This window comes from Lissotriton helveticus, chromosome 2_1 (genome assembly GCF_964261635.1).
Source record: "Lissotriton helveticus chromosome 2_1, aLisHel1.1, whole genome shotgun sequence".
NCBI classification, from domain to species: Eukaryota; Metazoa; Chordata; class Amphibia; order Caudata; family Salamandridae; genus Lissotriton; species Lissotriton helveticus.
In genome coordinates this window covers 799830686-799856286 of record NC_136059.1, presented here as the reverse complement: position 1 = coordinate 799856286, position 25601 = coordinate 799830686, and the positions used below count along the sequence as shown (strand labels likewise).

Genomic DNA, 25601 nt, shown 5'->3' with positions numbered 1-25601 from the left:
CTAATGTCTGCTCCGAGGTCAGGAGCGTCCGTTCTAGGGTGCGGCGAACCCCCACCACCTGTTTGATGCATTCTCCCCTAGCCACCACCTTAAACGCGTCCCATTCCACTAGTACCGACGACGCCGTGTTCGCGTTATGTGCGAAGTAGTCCCGTATGCAAGTTTTATGCGTGTCTCTGAATACTGGGTCGGTCAGGCAATCCCGAGGAAGGCGCCAGGTGGGGACCGGTGGGTGGGGGGGGCGCCAAGTTAGTCGCACAATGTGAGCGTCGTGATCCGAGAGGATCCGGCCCAGATAGTCCGTGGACATGATCTTAGGGAGAATTGGTGCAGAACAGAGGAAGCGGTCTAGGCGGACCCGGAGGTTGTGTGGGATCGAGTGGAAGGAGTAAATGCGAGCCAGTGGGTGGAGGTGTCGCCATGCGTCAGTGAGCGCCCAGTGTGTGACCCAGGTCCTAAAGAGTTCCGCCTGTCGGGGGGCCGGGGAATGTGCGGGAGGAGGATGTGAGCGGTCCAGGGTGGTGTCCAGTGTACAGTTAAAGTCGCCCCCTAGCATCCATGGGACTGTGGTGAACTGGGCCAAAATGCCCGTGAGGTGATCCCAGAATTTATCCTGGTCCGTATTAGGGGCGTAAATGCTGCCAAGGAGTATTCCCTGCCCGTCAAGTATTCCCTCCAGAAGCGCATACCTCCCCTCTTTGTCCACCACCCGTCGGAGCACCCGGAAGGGAATACCCGGTCTGACCCAGATCAATGCTCCGCGTGCAAACGCTGAGTATTGCGTGGCACAGAGGGTCCCACGCCATTTAGATTGCAGGCGAGTGAGTTCGGTAGCATTTATGTGTGTCTCCTGAAGGAGTGCGATATTGGCTGACATGCGTCTAATGTACTGAAAGGAAGGGGTCTCAGTGAGAGAACAAATATAATTATAACTTTACAAAAAGATTTAAACAATACTAAATGAATTCAACACTGTTTTAATTCACAATGAGGAACAATGTATCAAATACATTAACATTTTTGATGCATAGAGTAGGTTGTACGGTGCCCAAGAAGGGGGGAGGGAGGAAGTGACAGTGTGAGGATGGCGTGATAGAAAATTGTGACAATAAAAACAAGAAATATCCAAAAGTCTTTGCTACAATCGTGTTTTCATTTCATTGCACAAAGAATGAGTCACTTTGGCGATATATACATGAACAGCCAGCGTCCCCGTGGTCCGATCCGGTCGGCTTTTGAGGTCAACCACTGATTCTAGGGTGCGCCTCATTCCACACCGCTAAAGTTGAATTATTTGATCTTGATTTACACAGAGGGGACGCACCATTACCGAGTAATCCGACTAGGACACCGAATATAACCGTGTCTCCGCCCCGCGGTCGGCCGCTCTCCAACTCTCTACCATGTATCTCGAATGAAATATGGACAACTGATACCATCGTTCGTCTAATCGCTTGGAAGACGATTGCAGAGATCAGATAGAGCGCCAAGTACAACGGTTGCCCGCCCGTTTCCCTGTCCTGAAGAAGACCCCACTGCAAGGGCTCAACCAACCCTGCGCCATTCAGAGGGTCGAAACGTCGACATCAGCCATATAGTCAACTCCTTCCCCACATTTTTGCCAGTAATTGGTGTATTGGAGTATGACATTGTTCATGTATATATCGCCAAAGTGACTCATTCTTTGTGCAATGAAATGAAAACACGATTGTAGCAAAGACTTTTGGATATTTCTTGTTTTTATTGTCACAATTTTCTATCACGCCATCCTCACACTGTCACTTCCTCCCTCCCCCCTTCTTGGGCACCGTACAACCTACTCTATGCATCAAAAATGTTAATGTATTTGATACATTGTTCCTCATTGTGAATTAAAACAGTGTTGAATTCATTTAGTATTGTTTAAATCTTTTTGTAAAGTTATAATTATATTTGTTCTCTCACTGAGACCCCTTCCTTTCAGTACTTCGTATACCCAGGTCTCAGTGACTTATCATGGGTTAACCCTGTTCTAATACCCCCATGCGTCTAATGTAAGCGTACACAGAGTATCGTTTGCTAGGTGTGTGCAGGCCTCGTACATTCAAAGTAAGGATGTTAATGTCTGATCGTGGGACTGCCATACCTGGGGTGTCGTGGTAGGGATGAGGGTCCCCCTATAATACCCAGAAAGCGCCTGTGTATATGGGTCACGTGTGTTCCTGCGCGCCAAGCTTCCACAATCGTAGGGGAGGGACTAAGGGGAGTAACAACTAGTATAACCTTGGGTGGGTAACAGTCCCAATACTGGGGATATAGCACCGAGGGTGGCATATCCAAACTAGTATCCCACTAGGGGAGAAATACAACAGTTAACTGCGGGGGTTGCGGCATGTGTCGCTGCTGGGCCTGTGCGCGGGTCGGGCTCCTGTAGGAGAAGAGTCCATCGCTCGGATGCACATGCTATAATCAGGTGAGACAGTCTAGGCACCTAGACATCGCGCAATATAACAGGTGATCATTAGAAGGATACAGGAATCAACAGTTCACTGTTCATGAGGAGGCGTTAGGTTGGTCGGCCAGGGTAGCGTTCAATGTAGGTGCCGCCATGAGTGGGGAAGAGATCGGGCCAAATCCCGACATCGTTCCGTCGCTGTCGCGGTCCTTCTCTGGGGTGAACAGGTGTGGGTGACTCTCTGGGTCCGATGCCTGGGGCGACGTGTGAAGCTCGACCACCGCTCGTAGGACATCTCGTCGCTCTTGCATGATTTGCGCAAGGTCGGGCGACCCCGTGGGGGAGGACGCCTGGCTCCTGGGGCGGCCAGACTGGGTACGGTTCGTGCCCCGCCGTCGAGATCGTCTGGGGTCGTTGTTGCGGGTCCTCTGGGGTCCGGGCTTAGGGATCAGCGGGCAGTGAAGGTCAGCCCAATCCTGTGCTTCCGTCGCCGTGGTGAAGAAGAGGGCTTTCCCATTGTACAGTACTTTGAGGCGGGCTGGGAACAGCAAGGAGTACTGTAGGTCGTTAGCGCGGAGGCGTCTCTTGACTTCCAGAAAGGTGGATCGCCGCTGTTGGACCTCCCGGGCGTAGTCCGGAAACACCATAACATGTTGATCCTCCACCTGCAGGGGGCCCACTGTCCGGGCCGCTCGGAGCACCGCGTCTCGGTCTCGAAAATGTAGGAATTTAGCTAGCATGGGTCGTGGAGGGAGGCCAGGTTTGGGTGCCCGGGCCGGGACTCTGTGGGCCCGTTCGATGGAGAAGTACGGTGATCTCTCACTCTCCGGAGTGAACGATCTGGTCCAGGATTCCATATAGGTCAGAGGATCCGAATTTTCAATCCCCTCCGGCAGGCCCAGGACGCGGATGTTACATCTTCTCGAGCGTCCTTCCAAGTCCACTGTGCGCTCTTCTAAGGCCTCCACACGACGAAGTACCTCTCTCATGTCTTCCTCCTGCATCTTCACCACGGGTCGTAACTCGGTCACGGTTCGTTCGCCCTCCTTTACCCTGTCCGCCAGTTTACGGTGTTCGTCTCGGATCAAGCTAATGTCCGTCGTCAGGGCACCTAACCTCTCCTCCATTGACAGGCGAGACATTTCAATCGCCGCCAACACCTGGTCCAATTTCGCCGACAGTGCAGGGTCTGTTTGTGGTGTATTGGCTTGCGTCCACGTCCTGGTGTGTGGCATCTTTTCAACGGCCGTTTCAGGGACAGCCGTCACCTGCGGGGCCCTTGGCTTCCCCATAGGTGCTGTCGGATGGGCCACCGGGTCACAGCCACAGGTAACGTCTCGAGGTCCTCCACTCCTCTCGGTGGCAGATCGGAGGGTGATCAGGCTCTCAGTGTGTGATCAGGGTCGGTACCTCGGAGCCCCGGCGTAGTGGCCGTCACTTAGTGCGCTCGGGCACTGGAGCGAGAGAGGGGGTGGTGAGGGAGAAGGCCGGTATGTGGGCCACCTGGCCGCCGTGCACTCTGGGTACAGCAGGCCGACGTAGCTGGGCCACGGGCAAGTTCAATGGCAGCCGGTCACTCCTGTCTCCCCAGGCTCCGGGACGGCCCCTCCCCGCCTCAGGGAGCGCCTTCCGGTTCAGGGCGTCAGAGGCGGTCCGAGGCCATCGGAGCCGGTGGTTCCGGTGTCAAAAAGACCCCGTGGGTCCCCCCTGGTGTGTGGCGCAGTGTCCGTGGCGGCCGGGGGGGCCAGAGGTCAGGTGGTGGGAGTTCAGAGGGGCTCCGGTGCAATGGGCGGCCGCCGGTGGAGTCTCGAGTCTGGGAGGGGCCACCCCTGCTCCCGTGGTGAGGCTCGCGCTGCTCCTGGAGTCTAGGACGCTGTGGGCGCCATCTTAGGGTCAGGCACTTAGATCCGGCGATCGGTGCGGGGTAGTGGAGGCGCTCTGGATCCTCTGGTCAGCCAGCGGCGTGTGCCTCGTCGCCTCACGGAGCCCCCGAGGCTGTAGGGGGGGGGGCCACAGGCGCCGAGAACTCCGAGGGAGGGGGGGAGGGACGGGCACTCACCGCCCTCGCTCGTGCGTTGTTGGTCACTGGATGGCACACCACCACGTCCACAACGCGTCCGTCGTCCCTCCGCGCCTGGCGGGTCGGCCGATGCCGGGGGGATGATCAGGCTCTCGGTGAGGCCACAGTGCCGATGTAGTGGAGCCCCGGTCCGGCGGCCGCCATCTTGCGCGCCGGGACCTCGGATCGCGGGAAGGCGCCGTCCGGCGTGTACTCCGGGGGGGCCGGTCTCGTTGTTGCTCCGGGGCCCCTCGTAGGCGTCCGTCAGTTCTGTCTCTTGGGGCCTCTGATCACTGGGTCAGCTCCCGGCGGCGTGAGTGCCCGCCGGACAGGGTCGCGCCCGCCATCTTGGACCGAGGCGCTCGGCTCCGGATTTGTGAAAATCGGTCCGTGTTGTTCGTCCGCCGTCGCCGGAGGTCGTCCAAGCGGCGCCCCAGCGCACGGGGGGTCCCAGGTGCCTTATCAGTGGGCTGAGGCTCCCGGCGATCTCGGGTACTGGGCTGGATGCTAGCCCGATCGCGGAGCCTCAGCAGGACACAGCCGCCATCGTGGCTTGCTAAGCCACGCCCCGCAGGTCTGCCTGTCATATGGCATAGGTGTGCATGCACACATGTGCATGCACACCGGAATCAGTATTTTACCATCAAATTGGATTTGATGGTAAAATACCGATTCGTTAAGGCTTGTGGGACTCAGAAGAGTCCCACCTACATCTCAAATTTACCGAATCGGTAAAAATACCGATTCGGTATTTTACAGAATCGGTAAATTTACCGATCGGTAAATTTACCGATTTTGTTAAATTGAGTGCCCTACATCTCAAAATCCAATTACCGGTCGGTAACGGCCGAATTCGGCCGTTACTGACGGGTAATTGGCCACCTACATCTGGCCCAATGTTGCTTACTGCTGCATATGCCACCTAATTATCACTGTGGTCCCAATGGCGAAGGCTGCTCACACTTATGAGGTGAGTGGGCTTATAAGCTCATAGAAGGCATAAGGCAAGAGGGAATCGCTCCCACTGACTGATTCCGGCGAAAGGGAAAGGCACTGTTTATGCTGGTACTGTAACATAATAGGTAGAGAGTGCCTACAAGGGTTCAAAGAGATTCAGTGGAAAATTGTGTTCAAATTATTCTGAAGGTGAGTCTCATATGAACATTCACCCAGGTGTCCTATGATAACATCAATAGAAGTGAATTCAATTCAAAAGCACGCTACGAAGGATCCCCTGACTGACGCTGGTTTCTTTGCTACATTCTCGATAGAAATATTATGTAACAGTGGTGACTGGAGGATTGTATCCCTTCACCACGAAACTGATGCCATTAACTGGTACCTTCAATCATCGTCATTAATCTGACTTTCCTGAATTGATTGATCATTGTTAATCTCGTTATTAATGTATCCGGATTTGATTACATACTCGCGATAAGGACTAATAGTGGGAACTTTGATTATAGAAGGGGTCTTTTTATATCCAATATTTACTGTCCTGAAGATGGTCTGACGGACTGACGCCACTAAGATCGAAACGTCAACTCTACCATCTATTTCTGAGGCATTGGTTGATCCTTAGTGACCATTATTCTTATCAGGGGATATGTCATTACCAATGTTGTTTGGAATAGATGTTCTTCATGAATTGTTGGATTAATTTGCTTTTACCTCTTCATGATTTATTGCTGATTTAATTGTCATTTTGTACTCTTTTTAAATGAACTATTATAAACAAATTTATATTTTCAAATAAATAAGATTTTCCCGTGTTTTTGTGCTTTTGAATTTAATTTACTTCTATTGATGTTGTCATAGGACACCTGGGTGAATGTTCATATGAGACTCACCTTCAGAATAATTTAAGAACAATTTCCCATTGAATCTCTTTGAAATAAAACCCCTTGTAGGCACTCTCTACCTATTATTGTGCAATTGCCCAAGCCTGCATGGGTATATTGGGTCTCCCAGTTTGTTTTCGGTACTGTAACATGACCTCTTCTGTGGGTTTGCACTATGCTTGTATCACCAGTGGACACTGACTCACACCGCGCATCCCTTCTCATGCGTATGGCACTGTGAGCTGCCATTGTGGAACACCACTGGGTTGGGGAAGTATCACTCTCTGTTCAGGTAGTCCAAGATCAGGGTCCTTCTTCACATGAACTGGAGCACCTCCAGTAAGCATATTTGCTTATGCCAAAGGGTCTCTGTCCACCACTAGGTTCTTCCTCTCTGGCTCTTTCAGCTTATTTTTCCTGTTTTTAGATAGATGTACATTTGAACAACGAACCACGAAAAACATAACTTTGTCTTTTTATATTAGATTCTTAAATTGTCAGGCTACAGTATGAAATATAATATGTCATGTTGGTACAATCTTTTCTTCACTACAACAACGCCTTTCTGGCATCCTAACTGCGACTGTAAAATCTATATATAGAGATGACTATTAATTTGATCAGTGCTACTTTTTCTCTAATAAGCTGGAACATTATGCCCCCTGTGTGAGAAGTTGGCCTGGTATATGATGTTCACTATTCTAGTGAACACCTTGCACCAGTCCAAACAACCCTTATGGTGATGTTTGTAAGTCAACCTTATAGACCAGCTATCCTAGTGGTAGCGTGGACAGAACAGTCTTAGGCTAAAAGACTCTTGAGTGCGTGTAAAGCCAGCTGTTTTAAAATCAAAGAATGGTTAACCTGCACACCTATTTGTTGAATTGTATTCTTTTTTCTATACTCAAAAAGGCATTTGCCTAATTGTTGGTTATTTGTTAACAAGGGTCTTATTTAAAAAGTTGGTGCAACCCTGGGAAATCCATGACTAGCCCCTGTCAGGTAAATATAACAAACAAAATTGCGAACAGAATCTGCTCGAGTGCCAAGGTGCACTATTCACAAGCCCCTTAGGGTGCTACAGTGTGTACCAGTCGTATCTGTCTTCATACGAAATTTTACCAAAATCATCAAATAATCAGAGTAACTGCAACTTGCATCATCTGTCATGTCATCATAATTCAAACCTCATTATGGACACGCAAGAAAATGAACAAGAAAGTAAACAACAACAAAACTACAAATGTATACATACACCTATTCGGTGTCTTACTTAGAAATAAGGTTTAAAACAGGAAAAACATATGCATGAAATGCTGAAAGCAGTGTAGAGAGATGTAAAAAACACGAGAAATTAATGCATCTTCATGTACAATTCTTTATATTTGAAAAGCTTTCCTGATTCAATGCTTCAGTGGAGTGAACATCCTCTCCCAATGCAATTCGGTGAAGCCACCTTCATCAGGGGAACACTGCAATAATATATATGTGTGTACAATTGCGTTGCTTTACATATAATCAAAACATAGTCAATAATGAAATACATTTACATAATGAAATACAGTAGTATTTTGTAGTATTTTGCCCGTTGCATGTAAATGTATTTCATTATTGACTATGTTTTGATTATATGTAAAGCAACGCAATTGTACACACATATATATTTTTGCAGTGTTACCCTGATGAAGGTGGCTTCACCGAAATGCATTGGGAGATGATGTTCACTCCACTGAAGCATTGAATCACGAAAGCTTTTCAAATATAAAGAATTGTACATGAAGATGCATTAATTTCTCGTGTTTTTTACATCTCTCTACACTGCTTTCAGCATTTCATGCATATGTTTTTCCTGTTTTAAACCTTATTTCAAAGTAAGACACCGAATAGGTGTATGTATACATTTGTAGTTTTGTTGTTGTTTACTTTCTTGTTCATTTTCTTGCGTGTCCATAATGAGGTTTGAATTATGATGACATGACAGATGATGCAAGTTGCAGTTACTCTGATTATTTGATGATTTTGGTAAAATTTCGTATGAAGACAGATACGACTGGTACACACTGTAGCACCCTAAGGGGCTTGTGAATAGTACACCTTGGCACTCGAGCAGATTCTGTTCGCAATTTTGTTTAAGCCAGCTGTTTTACCATATGTAACCCCTTGAATATCAAATGAATGGACACCACACAGGATATATATAAAATATATATGTATTTATTTACTAACACACTCCTCTGAACTCTTTATTAGATCAGAGGTAAAAGCACATAACAAGTTACTTAGTCAGAATACGTTAAGTTGCACAATTTACAGTTAGGCCCTAGGGGCGAAGCAAACCATATACTAAGAAAGTGGTATAAGTACCACGTCACGAGAAAAGGAAAGGCCTAGGGCCTAGAGAATCGCTGGGGCTACACTATCTGAACCTTAGGTTAGGAGTAGGAGACCCACAGGCGGCACATGCAGTGTCTTTACACACACGCGAGAGTCAATGTTAAGACAATGGGAACTTAGAAGTTAGAAAAAGAAGGATTTAGGACACTTCCGGTTTAGCTAGGAGGAAACAACTAAAAACCTAGACACTTGGATAGTCAATACCCTTGGGAGCACCGAAGTACTCGCGTTACCTCACCCACAGGAAGCGGGTGCATAGGAGTGAAGATGTGTCGGGTTTCGCCTTGAAGCCTATGGAGACCTGGAGGAAAGATGCTGCAGGCGACCAGGAGGAAGATGTCCGGGTGGATCCAAGGGTGGATCGAGGATGAAGAGGACCTTAAAGCAGAGGGGACAGAGTCTGGGTCACTAGCCAGTGACCGGGTGGAACCAGGAAGGAACCAGACGCCATCGAGGAGCAATCAGGTGCTGTCGTGAAGCTTGTCTCTTCAGCCACGCCGACCAGGAGGCGTCGAGGACGACCAGATGCTGGAGAGGAGCTGTCCCACAAAGGTTCTCGCAGATGGCTTCTGATGCAGACCAGCAAGGTCGGAGGTGCCTCACCTTTGCAGGGAGGCAAGGGCCAGTCTGGAGCAATCAGACCAGCGAGTTGATTCAAAAGGATTATCATCACAGAGGCTACTAGCCAACGGGCCAGCAACTGGACAACGCGTCGAGCAGAAGGGCCCTACGCAGAACTCGTGGGGTGTGGAGGGCTGATCTTCGGTGCAGGTGGAGCTCGGATTCGGGGCTTCTCAATCCCCAGTGCACAGCTGCGAGGATACCTCAGGAGCTGCACAGTTAGCAAGTCGTGGACTTTTCAAGATGTCCGGTCCCACGTGTCGCGTCGCCTCCACGGATCTCAGCTCTGCTGCAGACGTGAAGAGAGGGTCAGAGAGGTCTGGAAGTCTGGGTCTTGTCAGGCTCTGTGCTCGGGTTCCGGCGGGAACGTCGACAAAGCAAGCCGTTGATTTGCTGGATGGTGCCTGGTTGCCCAGTGTGGTCACTCTTTGGCCACAAGGGAGATTCTTCAGTCTTCAGCTTCAGCAGAACGTCGAAGGTCCAGAGTTTCGTTTCAAGTCTCAGTTCAGGATCAAATCTAAAGTTTCAGGACTCAGCTCCTACCTTTATACAACTAAAAGGAGCTGGATTACTTTCTAGGTCCCTCCTGTGGGTGGACCAGGAAGGGGGGGTGGTTACACCCCCTTTCCTCTGTCAAGTTTCGTGCCAGAGCTGGGGCTGGAGTGCCCCAGCAACCGGTTTGAACTGGGGTATGCATGAAGCACCTAGTGTGCCTCAGGCAGTGTCTCAATCTATTCAGCCCTCCCTGTCCCAATACACAAAGTCCTGTCTGGGGTGGTGCTCGCACCTCTCCAGGCAGGACACCTATTGTCCAAACCTCCGTGACTGGAAGGACTCCCAGCAGCAGGAGGTCAGACTTGTGTCTGTGGCAGCAGCGTCCATTTTGTGACGCTGGGGCTCTGGTTAACTTTAACCGGTATAGTCAGCAACAACATGTCTTCTCCCTCTAGAAGGGTGGAATGCTACCCCCTTCGCCAGAATTGGCGAGGGGGTAGTATTCCAAAGCGTATGACACCTTACACGACATGTTTTGATAAAGCCAACCAGAGTTAGCATTTAACCGCGAGGTTCATAATGCACTTAAGAGTATATGGTATGGCAATATCATAGAACAGCTATAAGGACATGGTTCTGAAAGCTGCAGACAGGCTCAGCTCATGCTAGAGCACATCTCACACATAACCAAGCAGTCTGCCTCCAGGATAGTTAAGCTCTGCCATAGGAGTGATTCATAGGTAACTGTGTGTCTATATATAAGGTAGGTATAGGGATACTATACCTAAGCAAGGGGTGATTACACGACCTTGCCCCAGCTGAGTGATGAGCCAGTTGTTTCAATGTAGGTGGCCAGCCAGGGGTGGCATAATATATGCTGCAGCCCCTGGTAGGCCTTGGGTGCACCTATGCCCTGGGTACCTAGGGTACACTATACAGGGACTCACAAGGGTGACCCAATATCCAATTGGAGATGTACCTAGAGTACATGGAGTCCATTTTACAGTGAGAGCAGATAGCCTGGGGCCCTGATTAGCAGGATCCCAAGGCCAACTAAGTCGAAAACCAGCTAAAAACAAGGCAAAAAGTTGGGGGTAACCATAGTCAGGTAGCCACCTTCCTACATAACCCCCCCCCCCCCCAAACGAAAGGAGATAAGGCTATCCTTGATCAGGTAAGCCTATATTGCCTAAGTGGCCATATAGGGAAGTACCTGCACTGGCATGGTTACCCCCTGTCTCATGGTTCACTAAGCAATCCCTCACCCTAAGGGTTTCAGAGGGTCTCCACCATAAGGAATCTCTACCTGTGGTGTGTTTTGGCAAAGTAAAAGGCTGGTGTGGGAATGGAGTATTGAAGTGAGGCTCCACTAATGTTGGGCTCAGCTTCCTCCAATCACTATTCACCATATATGCCTTTCTTTCCATGACTGAGTTGCACTGTGCTCTCAGGGTCAACCTCTGGCTACCTACAGCTGGAGGCTGGGTCCCTTCAGTTGGCTTACTGGAGGGACAGGTCATGTTTGGGGCCCTTAGGTCCCAGGTTTGGCTGTGCCCAACAAAGCCCATCTGGGGCAGGTTCCTAACTAGGTGTAAGGGAGATCCCTCAGGAGTTCTTGGAATTTCCCCCTGGCTAGGGTTTCTAGCTTTGGTGCCCCTAATCTGCTGATGGGAGGGTTCCTGTGGACAGGGGGCCCTTTGGGGTCCACTGGCCTCCCCAACCTCTACAGCCCTGGGCTGACTGAGGCAGGGTAGAGAGGGGCAGGTTACCTGCTCCAGACTGGGTCCCACCTTGGAAGGGTCCACTGACATCAGGGGCTCTGCCAGGCTAGGCCTGACTACCTCTGGGGCAGTTCCTTCACAAGGGGTAGGGTCAGTTCCCTGAGGAGACTGACTCTTACCTAATGTCTGGTGGGAGGGAGACTTTTCTTCCTCCCCAATACTCTCTGTCTGAGTGGAGTGATTCATTGTTTCAGGCTTCACAACACTAAAATCTGTTTGAGTTTGGGCTGTGACCATCACTGCGCTACCACCCTTTTCAGCAAGGAACTCTGTTTGGGTGTGGGCTGTGACCATCACAGCCCTGCCAACCTGTTCAGGGAAGTCTGCTTGAGCAGGGGCGGCGACTATCACAGCCCCACTAACCTTTTGGGGAAGGCCTACAATTTTGGAATGGATTTCCTGTTCTACCTCAGCCCAGGCTGAGATCTATAGATCATTTCCCAGTAGACAATCTACATGCAAGTTTGTAGACACTGCCACTCTCTTGGGGCCAGTGACACCTGCCCAGCTGAGATTCACTACTGCCATGGGATGATCTTTCTGCACTCCATCAATGTTGGTCACCTGATAGGTGAACCCAGCTAAAAGTTGTCCTAAGGGGACTAGACTGTTAGTCACCATAGTGATGCTAGCCCCTGTGTCTCTATAGGCTTTAACTTTCTGGCCATTGATGAGGGGCTCTTGTCTGTACCTTTCCAAAGTGTTGGGACAAGCAGTGAAGTTGGCAAACCCCATGCCATTCTCACAGACAAGAGTAGCTGTGGTAGGGGACCTGGTTGGGCCAGAGTCCACCTGAGTTCCCAAAGTAAACCCAGCCAAATTCTTGGGGTCACTCCCACCACCTGGGGGGGGTTACTGCTAACAGTAACAGGAGGTCTGGGAGTATTACTTGGGGGAATGTTTTCCTTATTGTTGGCCCTTGGGCAACTGCTGTCAGTCTTCCAGTGGCCAGGCTGTTTACTGACATGGCAATAAGGTTTCTTTTGGTTAGGGAAAGTGTTTTGGGACCCACCCCCACCATTGGAGTTTTGGGGCCCTGTGGAGGTCTTGTCTTTTGATTTATCCCCACGTTTCTCTTGAGGCTTGGTAGAATCTTTCTTCTGGTCACCACCCTGATTTTTAGGCCTAATCCTGGTTCTGACCCAGTTGCCTGCCCTCTTACCCAATTCTTGTGGAGAGGTCAGATCTGAGTCCACCTGGTGCTGGTGTAGAAGCTGGTTTTGACAATTACTAAGGATCTGCTCCCTCATAATCAAATTATACAATCCTGTAAAGTCCTGTACTTTGCTGCCCAATAACCAGCCCTCCAGAGCCTTAGTAGCACAATCTACAAAATCAGTCCAGTCTTGAGTCTGTGTCTTCTGGGTATCCCTGAACATCAACCTGTACTGTTCAGTGGTTAAGCCAAACCCATCAATCAGAGCACTCTTCAGGACAGAGTAGTTGTTAGCATCCTCATAACTAACTGTGAGGAGCTTATCTCTACCTTTTTCTGAAAAGGAGAGCCATAAGATTGCTGCCCACTGACTTTGGGGTACCTGCTGTACTTTTCTTTTTTGCAGAGTTTTATATAGCGCGAACTAGACCCGAACCAAATCAGGTATCAGAGCGCTTTACATAGCACCAGTTACGTTACATGAGGACGGACACACATTCATTTTTAGGCTCTGGGAGATTAAGTGATTTGCCCAGAATCACAGGAGGTTTTGGCATCGTTACCGAGACTCGAACCCAGATTCCGAGGTCGAGCGCCCTAGCCCTCTCCAAAGCAGTTATCCATTTGTGGATATCATCCCCATCTTTGTAGGGGGGCACAATCTTACTCAGGTGTCTATTGTCATAGCACCTGTCTTTATCCTTAGGGATATTGCTGCCACCAGTGGGTTTTAGCCCACTCTCTCTATGCTCCCTAGCACGAGCAAGCTTCTCTTTGGCCAAGGCAACTTCTAGTTCTTGCCTCTCAATCCTCAGAGCAGCCTCTCTCATTTTTGCCTCATGTTCCCTTCTCTGAGGGGAGGTCATCCCTCTCTGAGCAGGGCCATGTGAGCCATTTGAGGCCTGAGATTGGAGAGATTCCCTGGAATGGGATCTTCCTCTCCTCTGCCTCTGGTTAAGCCCACTTGGGGGTCTGTATAGGGGCTGCCCATACTGACTCCCATGTATGCTTAGGTTAGCCTGGCTAAGTCTTCTGACTGGGACCTGGCTGTTTGTCTCAAGATCAGAATCATCTTCTTCTACCCCCTCTTCTTCCTCATCTGGTACTGGAGTATCAGCATTATCATCTGAAGAGGGAAAGACTTCATCTGCACTGCCTGTGTCACCTGTCTTAGGTGGCTGTTGAGCATCATACTCTTCTAAGAGCTCAACCAGGAACTTGATGGTAGGGTTTGAACCCTGTTTTAGCCTTCTAGAAGTACACAATTGTCTCAAATCTTGGAAGGCTAAGGCTTCATATCTCGAAGCAGTCCTCAAGGGATCTACTTCTGCAGGCAGAGAACCACTGGGGTTCACTGTCTGAGACATGTTTTCTAGTGAGGTGTGGTGTTGCACCTACCTACACTATTTGTTTTCCTACAGAACCTCTCTAGGAGTTGTTGTCAGGGTGTGCTAGGCCCAGGCTCTACAACAGCTAAGTTCAGTAGAACTTAAGTATACTAAGACTTGTTTTTATATGTACCTATAGGTACCTATGTGATCTTTCAAATGATATCTCAAGATTACAAGCGGTAAAACAACAGCAAGCTCTAATCCCAACCGCTGCACACCAATGTGAGAAGTTAGCCTGGTATATGATGTTCACTATTCTAGTGAACACCTTGCACCAGTCCAAACAACCCTTATGGTGATGGTTGTAAGTCAGCCTTATAGACCAGCTATCCTAGTGGTAGCGTGGACAGAACAGTCTTAGGCTAAAAGACACTTGAGGGCGTGTAAAGCCAGCTGTTTTACCATATGTAACACCTTGAATATCAAATGAAAGGACACCACACAGGATATATATAAATTTATATGTATTTATTTACTAACACACTCCTCTGAACTCTTTATGAGATCAGAGGCAAAAGCACATAACCAGTTACCTAGTCAGAATACGTTAAGTTGCACAATTTCAGTTAGGCCCTAGGGGCGAAGCAAACCATATACTAAGAAAGTGGTATAAGTACCACGTCACGAGAAAAGGAAAGGCCTAGGGCCTAGAGAATCGCTGGGACTACACTATCTGAACCTTAGGTTAGGAGTAGGAGGCCCACAGGCGGTGCGTGCAGTGTCTTTACACACACACACGAGAGTCAATGTTAAGTGAATGGGAACTTAGAAGTTAGAAAAAGAAGGATTTAGGACACTTCCGGTTTAGCTAGGAGGAAACAACTAAAAACCTAGACACTTGGATAGTCAATACCCTTGGGATCACCGAAGTACTCGCGTTACCTCACCCACAGGAAGCGGGTGCATAGGAGTGAAGATGTGTCGGGTTTCGCCTTGAAGCCTATGGAGACCTGGAGGAAAGATGCTGCAGGCGACCAGGAGGAAGATGTCCGGGTGGATCCAAGGGTGGATCGAGGATGAAGAGGACCTGAAAGCAGAGAGGACAGAGTCTGGGTCACTAGCCAGTGACCGGGTGGAACCAGGAAGGAACCAGACGACGTCGAAGAGCAATCAGGTGCTGTCGTGAAGCGTGTCTCTTCAGCCACGCTGACCAGGAGGCGTCGAGGACGACCAGATGCTGGAGAGGAGCTGTCCCACAAAGGTTCTCGCAGATGGAGGGGTCGACTGCCGGATTGGAGTCAACAAGCCTTGGCAAAGGCAACCCACGCAGGATACAAAGAAGGCTTCTGATGCAGACCAGCAAGGTCTGAGGTGCCTCACCTTTGCAGGGAGGCAAGGGCCAGTCTGGAGCAACCGGACCAGCGAGTTGATTCAAAAGGATTGTCGTCACAGAGGCTACTAGCCAACGGGCCAGCAACCGGACAACGCGTCGAGCAGAACACAAGCAGAAGGGCCCCACGCAGAACTCGTGGGGTGTGGAGGGCTGATCTTCGGTGCAGGTGGAGCTCGGATTCGGGGCTTCTCAATCCCCAGTGCACAGCTGCGAGGATACCTCAGGAGCTGCACAGTTAGCAAGTCGTGGACTTTTCAAGATGTCCGGTCCCACGTGTCTTGTCGCCTCGACGGATCTCAGCTCTGCTGCAGACGTGAAGAGAGGGTCAGAGAGGTCTGGAAGTCTGGGTCTTGTCAGGCTCTGTGCTCGGGTTCTGGTGGGGACGTCGATAAAGCAAGCCGTTGATTTGCTGGATGGTGCCTGGTTGCCCAGGGTGGTCACTCTTTGGCCACAAGGGAAATTCTTCAGTCTTCAGCTTCAGCAGAATGTCGAAGGTCCAGAGTTTCGTTTCAAGTCTCAGTTCAAGATCAAATCTAAAGTTTCAGGACTCAGCTCCTACCTTTATACAACTAAAAGGGGCTGGATTACTTTCTTGGTCCCTCCTGTGGGTGGGACCAGGAAGGGGGGTGGTTACACCCCCTTTCCTCTGTCCAGTTTCGCACCAGAGCTGGGGCTGGAGTGCCCCAGCGACCGGTTTCAACTGGGGTATGCATGAAGCACCTAGTGTGCCTCAGGCAGTGTCTCAATCTAATCAGCCCTCCCTGTCCCAATACACAAAGTCGTGTCTGGGGCGGTGCTCGCACCTCTCCAGGCAGGAAACCTATTGTCCAAACCTCCGTGACTGGTAGGACTCCCAGCAGCAGGAGGTCAGACTTGTGTCTGTGGCAGCAGCGTCCATTTTGTGACGCTGGGGCTCTGGTAAACTTTAACTGGGATAGTCAGCAACAACATGTCCTCTCCCTCTAGAAGGGTGGAATGCTACCCCCCTCGCCAGAATTGGCGAGGGGGTAGTATTCCAAAGCATATGACACCTTACATGACATGTTTTGATAAAGCCAAACCAGAGTTAGCATTTAACCACGAGGTTCATAATGCACTTAAGAGTATATGGTATGGCAATATCAGAGAACAGCTATAAGGACATGGTTCCGAAAGCTGCAGACAGGCTCAGCTCATGCTAGAGCGCCGTCTCACACATAACCAAGCCCTCTGCCTCCAGGATTGTTAAGGCCTGCCATAGGAGTGACCTGACCTGACTCTGGTCGGTGACGGTCGCTCCACCCGCCGCGCGCCTCCCTGTGAGTGTGCCCGGTGTCCCTACCTGCCTGTCCCTGCTCGCTTCCAGTGCTTGTTTTCTTTCCCTGTGCTAGTTTCGCTTCTCGCCGTCCTCTCGCCCTCCCCGCTCCCTGCCGCTGCTCCCCTGCGGCCCCTGCCCCCCCTTTTGCCTGTGTACCGGATCCCCTCCCCGCGCCTCCCCGCTCCCGCCTCCCAGCTGCTCCTCCCTCCCTCCGGATACTTAAGTGGTTGTAGCGCGACGGGGAGCTGTGACCTGACCTGAATCTGGTCGGTAACGGTCGCTCCACCCGCCGCGCGCCTCCCCGTGAGTGTGCCCGGACTCCCTACCTGCCTGTCCCTGCTCGCTTCCAGTGCTTGTTTTCTTTCCCTGTGCTAGTTTCACTTCTCGCTGTCTTCTCGCCCTCCCCGCTCCCTGCCGCTGCTCCCCTGCGGCCCCGCCCCCCCTTTTGCCTGTGTACCCGATCCCCTCCCCGCGCCACCCCGCTCCCGCCTCCCAGCTGCTCCTCCCTCCCACTCCGCCCCTCCCACTATGCCATTTATGGCGGAGTCCGCATTCACGCGCATCGTTCAAGCGCAGCGTGCGCGCCCTTCGCGCGCCAAAGGCAAGCCCGTCTGCGCCCGTCCGCGCCTGGACCACGCCCAGCGCCAGAATCCCTGGCCCCCGCAGATGCCAGCCCACCCACCGCACCTACGACGCCGCCACACTCAACGCTCTCAACACCGTCCCGATCCCCGGCTGCGACCGAGCCACCCCTAGACGCACCCACGGACCCTTCGCCTGCCAATCCTGCAAATTCTCCTGCATCCGGAACCGCATCGCACCCGCCAAGCCGAGCACCAGCTGCAACCACCTGAAGTGCATCCTGCTAAACGCCCGCTCCGTCCACAGACACGCCGTGGAACTCTGGAACCTGCTCGACACCACATCTCCAGACGTCGCCTTCCTCGCGGAAACATGGATGAACGCTTCCTCAGCACCTGACATCGCCATCGCCATCCCGGACGGATACAAGATCACCTGGAAGGACCGCGTCAACCAGACAGGAGGGGGCATCGCCATCATCCACAAGAATCCGCATCATGACCAACTCCGACGACACCCTCTCAGCCGCCGAACATCTTCACTTCCAGATACACACCGACCCCAAGACCACCCTCAGAGGCACCCTCATCTACAGACCCCCAGGACCTCGCGCACAATTCAGCGAAGACATCGCAGACGTCATCAGCCCGCATGCCCTCGCCTCTCCCGACTACCTCCTCCTAGGGGACCTCAACTTCCACCTGGAGAACAACAAGGACAACAACACCACCACCCTGCTGGACAACCCCACCAACCTCGGACTCAAGCAACTGGTGAACACTCCCACCAACTACGCCGGACACACGCTGGACCCTATCTTCTCCTCCAGCAAGTACATCTCCTTCAGCCACTCCACCGGACTCCACTGGACAGACCACAGCTGCGTCCATTTCAGCTTCAGAAGAACCACGACTCACCACCACCCGCAACAGGTTCCCCGCAGGAACTGGAACAAGATCACCACCGACCAGCTCACCACATCCCTGAACCAGAACCCTCCCCCAGCTCAACGGACCCCAACCAAGCAGCCAACAACCTCGCACAGTGGATCACCAACAGCGCTGACGACCTCGCACCCCTGAAAAACCATCCCAGCAGGCCCGGCAGTAAGAAAGCCCCCTGGTTCAACGACGACCTCAAGAAATCCAAGAAGAACTGCCGTACCCTCGAGAAAGCCTGGCGCAAAGACCCGACTACTGACAACATGACCGCCCTCAAGCACGCCTCCCGCAAACACCACCAGCTGATCCACACCACCAAGAAGACTGCATTCAAGGAACGACTAGACCACAACGCACACAACAGCAAGGAACTCTTCAGCATCGTCAAAGAGCTCTCCAACCCCAGCGCAGGAAACAACGACATCACTCCCACACAAGACCTCTGTGACTCCCTCGCCTCGTTCTTCCGCAGCAAGATCGTCGACATACACAACAGCTTCGGACCACAAACCACGCACCCAACCACCGAGCTGACGCCCCCCACCAGCACCCTCCGCACCTGGACCCCGATCAGCACCGAAAACACCATCCACACGATGAACACCATTCACTCCGGATCACCAACCGACCCATGCCCCCACCACATCTTCAACAGGGCCGACTCCGTCATCGCACCCCAACTCCGGGATATCATCAACTGCTCCTTCAACACCGCCACCTTCCCGGAGAGCTGGAAGCATGCCGAACTCAGCGCCCTCCTGAAGAAACCATCATCAGACCCCACCGACCTCAAGAACTACTGCCCCATCTCGCTCCTCCCTTTTCCTGCCAAGGTCATCGAGAAGACTGTCAACAGTCAGCTTGCCGCCTTCCTCGAGACGAACGGATCCCTCGACCACTCGCAGTCCGGCTTCCGAGCCAACCACAGCACCGAGACCGCCCTCATCGCAGCCACTGACGACATCCGAGCCCTACTCGACAATGGGGAAACAGCGGCCCTCATCCTCCTGGCCCCTCCGCAGCGTTCGATACCGTCTGCCACCGCACCCTAGCACAGCGCCTCAGCAACATCGGAATCCACGAGAAGGCTCTAGACTGGATCATCTCGTTCCTCGCTGGAAGAACCCAGAGAGTCCACCTCCCCCCGTTCAGATCCGAGGCCACCAAAGTCATCTGCGGCGTACCACAAGGATCATCACTCAGCCCCACCCTCTTCAACGTCTATATGAGCCCCCTCGCAGCCATCGCACGCCAACACAACCCCAACATCATCTCCTATGCCGACGACACCCAACTGATCCTCTCCCTCACCAACGACCCTGCCACCGCCAGAACCAACCTACACGAAGGGATGAAAGACGTAGCCGAGTGGATGAATAACAGCCGCCTGAAATTGAACTCAGACAAGACGGAAGTCCTCATCCTCGGATCATCACTCTCTGCCTGGGACGACTCCTGGTGGCCCCCTGCCCTGGGCAGCGCACCCAAACCAACGGACCACGCACGCAACCTGGGTTTCATCCTGGACTCCTCCCTCTCGATGACCAGACAAGTCAACGCTGTCTCATCTTCATGCTTCAACATCCTACGCATGCTCCGAAAGATCTTCCGATGGAACCCCACCGAAACCAGGAAGACGGTGACCCAGGCACTCGTCACCAGCCGACTGGACTACGGAAACACCCTCTACACCGGAAGCACAGCCAAACTACAGAAAAGACTCCAACGCATACAGAACGCCTCTGCGCGTCTTATCCTGGACATCCCCCAACACAGCCACATCTCCGGACATCTGAGAGACCTGCACTGGCTCATCTTCATGCTTCAACATCCTACGCATGCTCCGAAAGATCTTCCGATGGATCCCCACCGAAACCAGGAAGACGGTGACCCAGGCACTGGTCACCAGCCGACTGGACTACGGAAACACCCTCTACACCGGAACCACAGCCAAACTACAGAAAAGACTCCAACGCATACAGAACGCCTCCGCACGTCTCATCCTGGACATCCCCCGACACAGCCACATCTCCGGACATCTGAGAGACCTGCACTGGCTCCCCGTCAGCAAGAGAATCACGTTCCGACTCCTCACCCACGCACACAAGGCCCTCCACGACCTGGGCCCCAGGTACCTCAACAACCGCCTGAACTTCTACACTCCCATCCGTCAGCTACGATCAACCAGCCACGCCCTCGCCGCCGTCCCACGCATCCGAAGAGCCACCATGGAAGGAAGATCCTTCTCCTACCTGGCAGCCAAGACTTGGAACTCCCTCCCCATCCACCTCCGCCTGACCCAAGATCACCTCTCCTTCAGGAAGCAACTCAAGACCTGGCTGTTCGAGCAGTAGCAGACCCCCCTCCCCCAAGCGCCTTGAGACCCTCCGGGTGAGTAGCGCGCTATATAAATGCCTTGATTGATTGATTGACTTATAGGTTACTGTGTGTCTATATACAAGGTAGGTATAGGGATACTATACCTAAGCAAGGGGTGATTACACAACCCTGCCCCAGCTGAGTGATCTGCCTGTTGTGTCACTTTAGGTGGCCAGCCAGGGGTGGCATAATATATGCTGCAGCCCCTGGTAGGCCTTGGGTGCACCTATGCCCTGGGTACCTAGGGTACACTATACAGGGACTCACAAGGGTGACCCAATATCCAATTGGAGATGTACCTAGAGTACATGGAGTCCATTTTACAGTGAGAGCAGATAGCCTGGGGCCCTGATTAGCAGGATCCCAGGCAAACTAAGTTGAAAACCAGCTAAACACAAGGCAAAAAGTTGGAGGGTAACTATAGTCAGGTAGCCACCTTCCTACATCCTGTCTCTGAAATTCAGGAAGCTGTTATTGTAGGCTTTGGGGACGCATCTCTTGTGGATATTGCTACAAGTGATCTGTGTACTTTTTCCACCACAGAAATCTCAAAACAATTCTTTTTTGGAGAAAATTCTGACGACATGGTCTGAAAGTATGTCTCCACTTTGCCCATGTTGATCAATTACCCCCGACCCTCCCCAAGAATTCTGGCATTTTTGCGGCACAGGTGTGCTTCCTCGTTGACTTCTAGCACTTTCCCTCTGCAAGGCAGTTTCTACCGCAAAGCACTATCGCTAGATGCTGTTCTCACACTGTGGTCTTTAAACCTTTATTCATTTCCACCCAACATTATGGTTCCCTAATGCATTTTAGATGCCTCGAATCTTAGATCACCATTGTACTATGTTTAAATTTCTAATTTAATTTATCCATTAAAAATTCAATCTTTGACCGGTATTATCTATCCACAAATTAAAGGGTAAAGGAATCTCATGATCAGACCTGAAACAATCTTTTCTTCTGAATGAACCACGTATTAATCATTATTATTTAAACTGGACTGCAATGAACAATGATAGTGTTATCATTGTCTGCTGATCAGTTTCTCACATTTCGTTTTGGTTTGAAGGTGTATTTTTTTCCTGCCTCTCCACTAGTTGTTTTTTTTCTAACTGGGAAAGGCATTGAAACTCCCCTCCCCCATCAAATTCTACTCCTTACCTAATTACAATGCATCAGTTGTATAATGTGCTGATTGCATCCGTCTACATTGACATAATTCCAGTTTGTTTCATTTCCCATCGTGGTAACTCCCCTTGCATTCTTCCCGAGCCTTCCTGTAAGTGCTTCTTTGCAATTGGTCTATACCAGGGATCTCCAACCTTTTCTGTTGTGAGAGCTACATTTGAACAGTGAAAATTGGTAATTTTTCTGTCAATGGCCCAGCTGTGGTGCGGCTTTCTTCAGGACCTATGAGTGCTTCTGCTCAATTGAGCTCAAAACAGTACAACAAATAAACAAAACGGTAATGTACATAACCTTCCAGTGATGCTTTGTAGCATCTGAGGGTTAAGGATTCACTGGCAGTACCCACTGATGTCGGGTGTCACTCCTCAGCCGTCCTTGGCATGGAGCGGAGGAGTCTCCACCTTCTCTGAGACTGCAGCTGTTCTCAGAAACAATTTTGTCACTCTCAATCACAGAGTAATAATTAATGTAAAGATTAAGGTATGAACAATGTTTGTCGCAACCTATACCCAAGTGCTGAACCTTATTTTTCAATTGGATGGTATGGGGGAAGAAAATCAGCTAGTAGATTGTACTCCTTACTTTTTGGTTACCCCAGTAATTGGGAGATGTTCATTAACCACCAAACTCTACATCAGGACATAGCATCATATTGATAGGCACACAGGGCCTCTTTCAAGCATTTATGGACATGTAACTTGAAAGTTGCAAGTTGGTAATCATTTGACAGTACATTTTGGAGTAAAAATAACAAAAAAAGAATAATAATTCAGACTGACGACATTCTTAATGCAAGACCAAGGGGTTTGTTCTCGCATTAAGAATATTGTAAGTTGTAGGGGCATCGCCATCCAAAGGGTTGAAAATCCCCATCACTCCCTGGATAACGAAATTCAGACTTACACGAACAAGGTTGATCTGGAGTCCCAAGGGAGAGGGAACCAACTGTTGACGATTACAGTGCTAACTGTAGGTCGGAAATTGGAGGAAGGTCTGTTCTTATATTTCCTTTTATTAACTTTGAAATATTATATCTCTGGCTCAGTCAGTCGGGCATCTGCTGTTTTGTACGGTCTACTGTGTAAATGTGTGGTGTAACAACATCAAATTAAATCAATAAAATTGTGTTATAAAAATAAGGATATTGTAAATTGTAATCACTGGGTTTGGAGTCCAAACACAATAGAGAGAGCGCAACAGAAAATTAATGATTTCATTATAGCTAATGGGAGACTACCCTCGGACTCTCCACCATCACACAATCATAAATACCCAAGGGGAGTAGTAATTCGGATTACGTGGTGGTAAGTTGCACCTCGTTTTCCCTGTTTGGGGATTTAAAGGTCACAGATACCCTCATCAATGACCATAGCTTGTTGACTTTTTCGCTGTGTCTAAACATGGCGCCTATTAGTTCATGGAACTTAGAATGGTCCCAGTCCAAGTTTCATAAAAAATGAAAAACAGGGAGCACCCAGTGGGATCATAGGATAATCATGGGTTTGAAAAGCAAACTATAAGCTATCCTTGAAAACCTTGATGCCTGGATGGGAGACAATGTATAATGTTTTAGTATGTTCATGAAGCAGCTAGTAAAAGGCGTTAGTCGAAAAAAAAACAAAGGGCAAGTTAAAGGTGATTCCTCTGTCTCTTCTTTTGTTGAATAGGAAAATAAACGCCCTAGTGAGGAAACAATCCAATATATGGTTTACGTCCCTGAGAGGAATACCAGGGTGTTGCTATTAAAAAGGAGAAGAAGTCGATTGAAGGCCCCTTTGAAAAGAGAGGCGTGGGATAGTCTTTGGATCAATCTAAGGGATGCTGCAGTCAGACTAGGTCCTTTTGGACGCTTGTTGCTGAGGGATGTGGATTAAAAGTGAGATCCTTCCCCTCGGCCATTGAGAAGTCGAGCTGGATCTACTTCATTACGGATCTATTTGCCACAAATGGGGGAGAGGTAGATGGACCTACTGTAAAAGGGCATACATATGTGTATGCCCCCCACCCCAGCCCCCCCCTCCGTTCTTCTGAAAAAGAGATTGAGTTAGCAATTGGAGGAATGTGTACCTCGGCTGTGGTGGGACCAGGCGAAATTCCAATCTCTGTATTTAACTAATATGTATCCCTTTGGAGTAAAATTGTATTCCTGGTCTTTAAAAGCTGTTATAAAAAGAAAACAAAAAATCCTCTCTCGTGGACAGGAAGTATTATAGTACCATTATTCAAGAACGGAGAGAGAAATTGACCAGAAAATTATCGTCTGATCGCGTTGCTGGACACGGTGGGAAACGTTTTCTCTAAATGATTATTGCCCCAGAATAACGAGTGGACGTAAGAAAATAAAATTATATCCATGGAGCAAACTGGGTTTAGAGGCAACCATGGAACTATTGATTATATAACTGCCCTTCAAGTGATTAATGAGAAGTATATTTTAGTGAGAGAAATGACGTATGCAGCTTTTATAGGCTTGTCCTCAGCATTTGATAAAGTAGATTGCCCTCTGCTGTAGAGAAAGCTTTCAAGATTGGGTATGCCTGGGACCCTTTTAGATGTAATCATTTCCCTCCATTCCTCCATCTGGTGCAGAGTTCTCCTGGGCGGTGATAGGTGCCTCTCTCAGGCAATTCACACTTTAAATGGGCTAAAACAAGAGTGCCTTTTAGCACCGCTCCTTTTTTCCCTATATATTTCGGATCTTCACAGCCACTTGTCTATGAGCGAGGGTATCAACACTGATAAATGGGGGTAAGTCAATTGTTTTCCTGCGCTGCGAGGCCTCAGGGTAGTTTATGCGCTATATAAATATAATTTTCATTTCATTATATGCCGACAACATAATAATCTTCGGCTTTGCCCCAAAAGGCTTAAACAGTCATCGGTGGCACTGCAACATTTTGCAGATGCCCATTAGTTAAAGATGACACGACTAAAAGTAAAATTATCTGTTTTCATGGTAGGAAGAAACGAAAATATGGACATTTTACATGGTACCTGGGTGCACACAAACTAGAAATTGTGAAATCTTATACTTTCTTGGTTAAGATAATGTGTGGGTACCTTAGTGGAAAAAGCCCATATTGAAAATAACCCATATTGAAAATAACATGAGCAAACCCCAATCTCAAGATAAAGGCTTGGGCGCTTTTTATAGGGCAACCGGGAGAAGACATTTTGCGCATCTGTTAGAGGTTTATCTTGCAAAAATCCCTGCCACTCTGATTTATGGTTTGGAACTGATTGAGGTATCTAAACGAGGTTTATTAGATACAATGGAAGGACAGGTCCTCAGAAACCTAACTTCTGTTAACTCAGCAATCCCTGGGGCAGCTTTAAGGTTAGAAATGGCTTGAGACGTGATTTTGTCCAGGGCCTGGCGGGGGTGATACGTTGGGTTCCCTGTCTAGTGAAGAATGATGATGACTCACTGAGGTCCTGTATAAAGAAAGAAATTGTTGTTGACTGTAAGGATAAGTTATTAATCTGTTGACATTTTACTTATGCTGTTGATATGGTTCAGCTAGTTCCCAATCTGGTCCTTGCTTTAACAACGCAGCAATTAAAAGCCAGTTTTAAACAAGCTACATGGTCCTTAAACTTTCGTCTGGACAGGGATGCACGCCTAAAAAATGGGGTTTTCGAATATAATAGCCTCCTTTTTAGCAAATAAAGCACAGCGTATGTTGTTTGGAATGTGCCTCGTGGG

The 25601-nt window shown here is 49.9% G+C and overlaps 1 protein-coding gene across 5 annotated transcripts in view; it reads left to right on the top strand.

Annotated features, from left to right (window-relative positions):
- The window catches only part of YTHDC2 (YTH N6-methyladenosine RNA binding protein C2), a 1035502-nt gene that overhangs the window by 571811 nt on the left and 438090 nt on the right, over positions 1-25601 (top strand). The gene's annotated exons all lie outside the window — the stretch shown is intronic.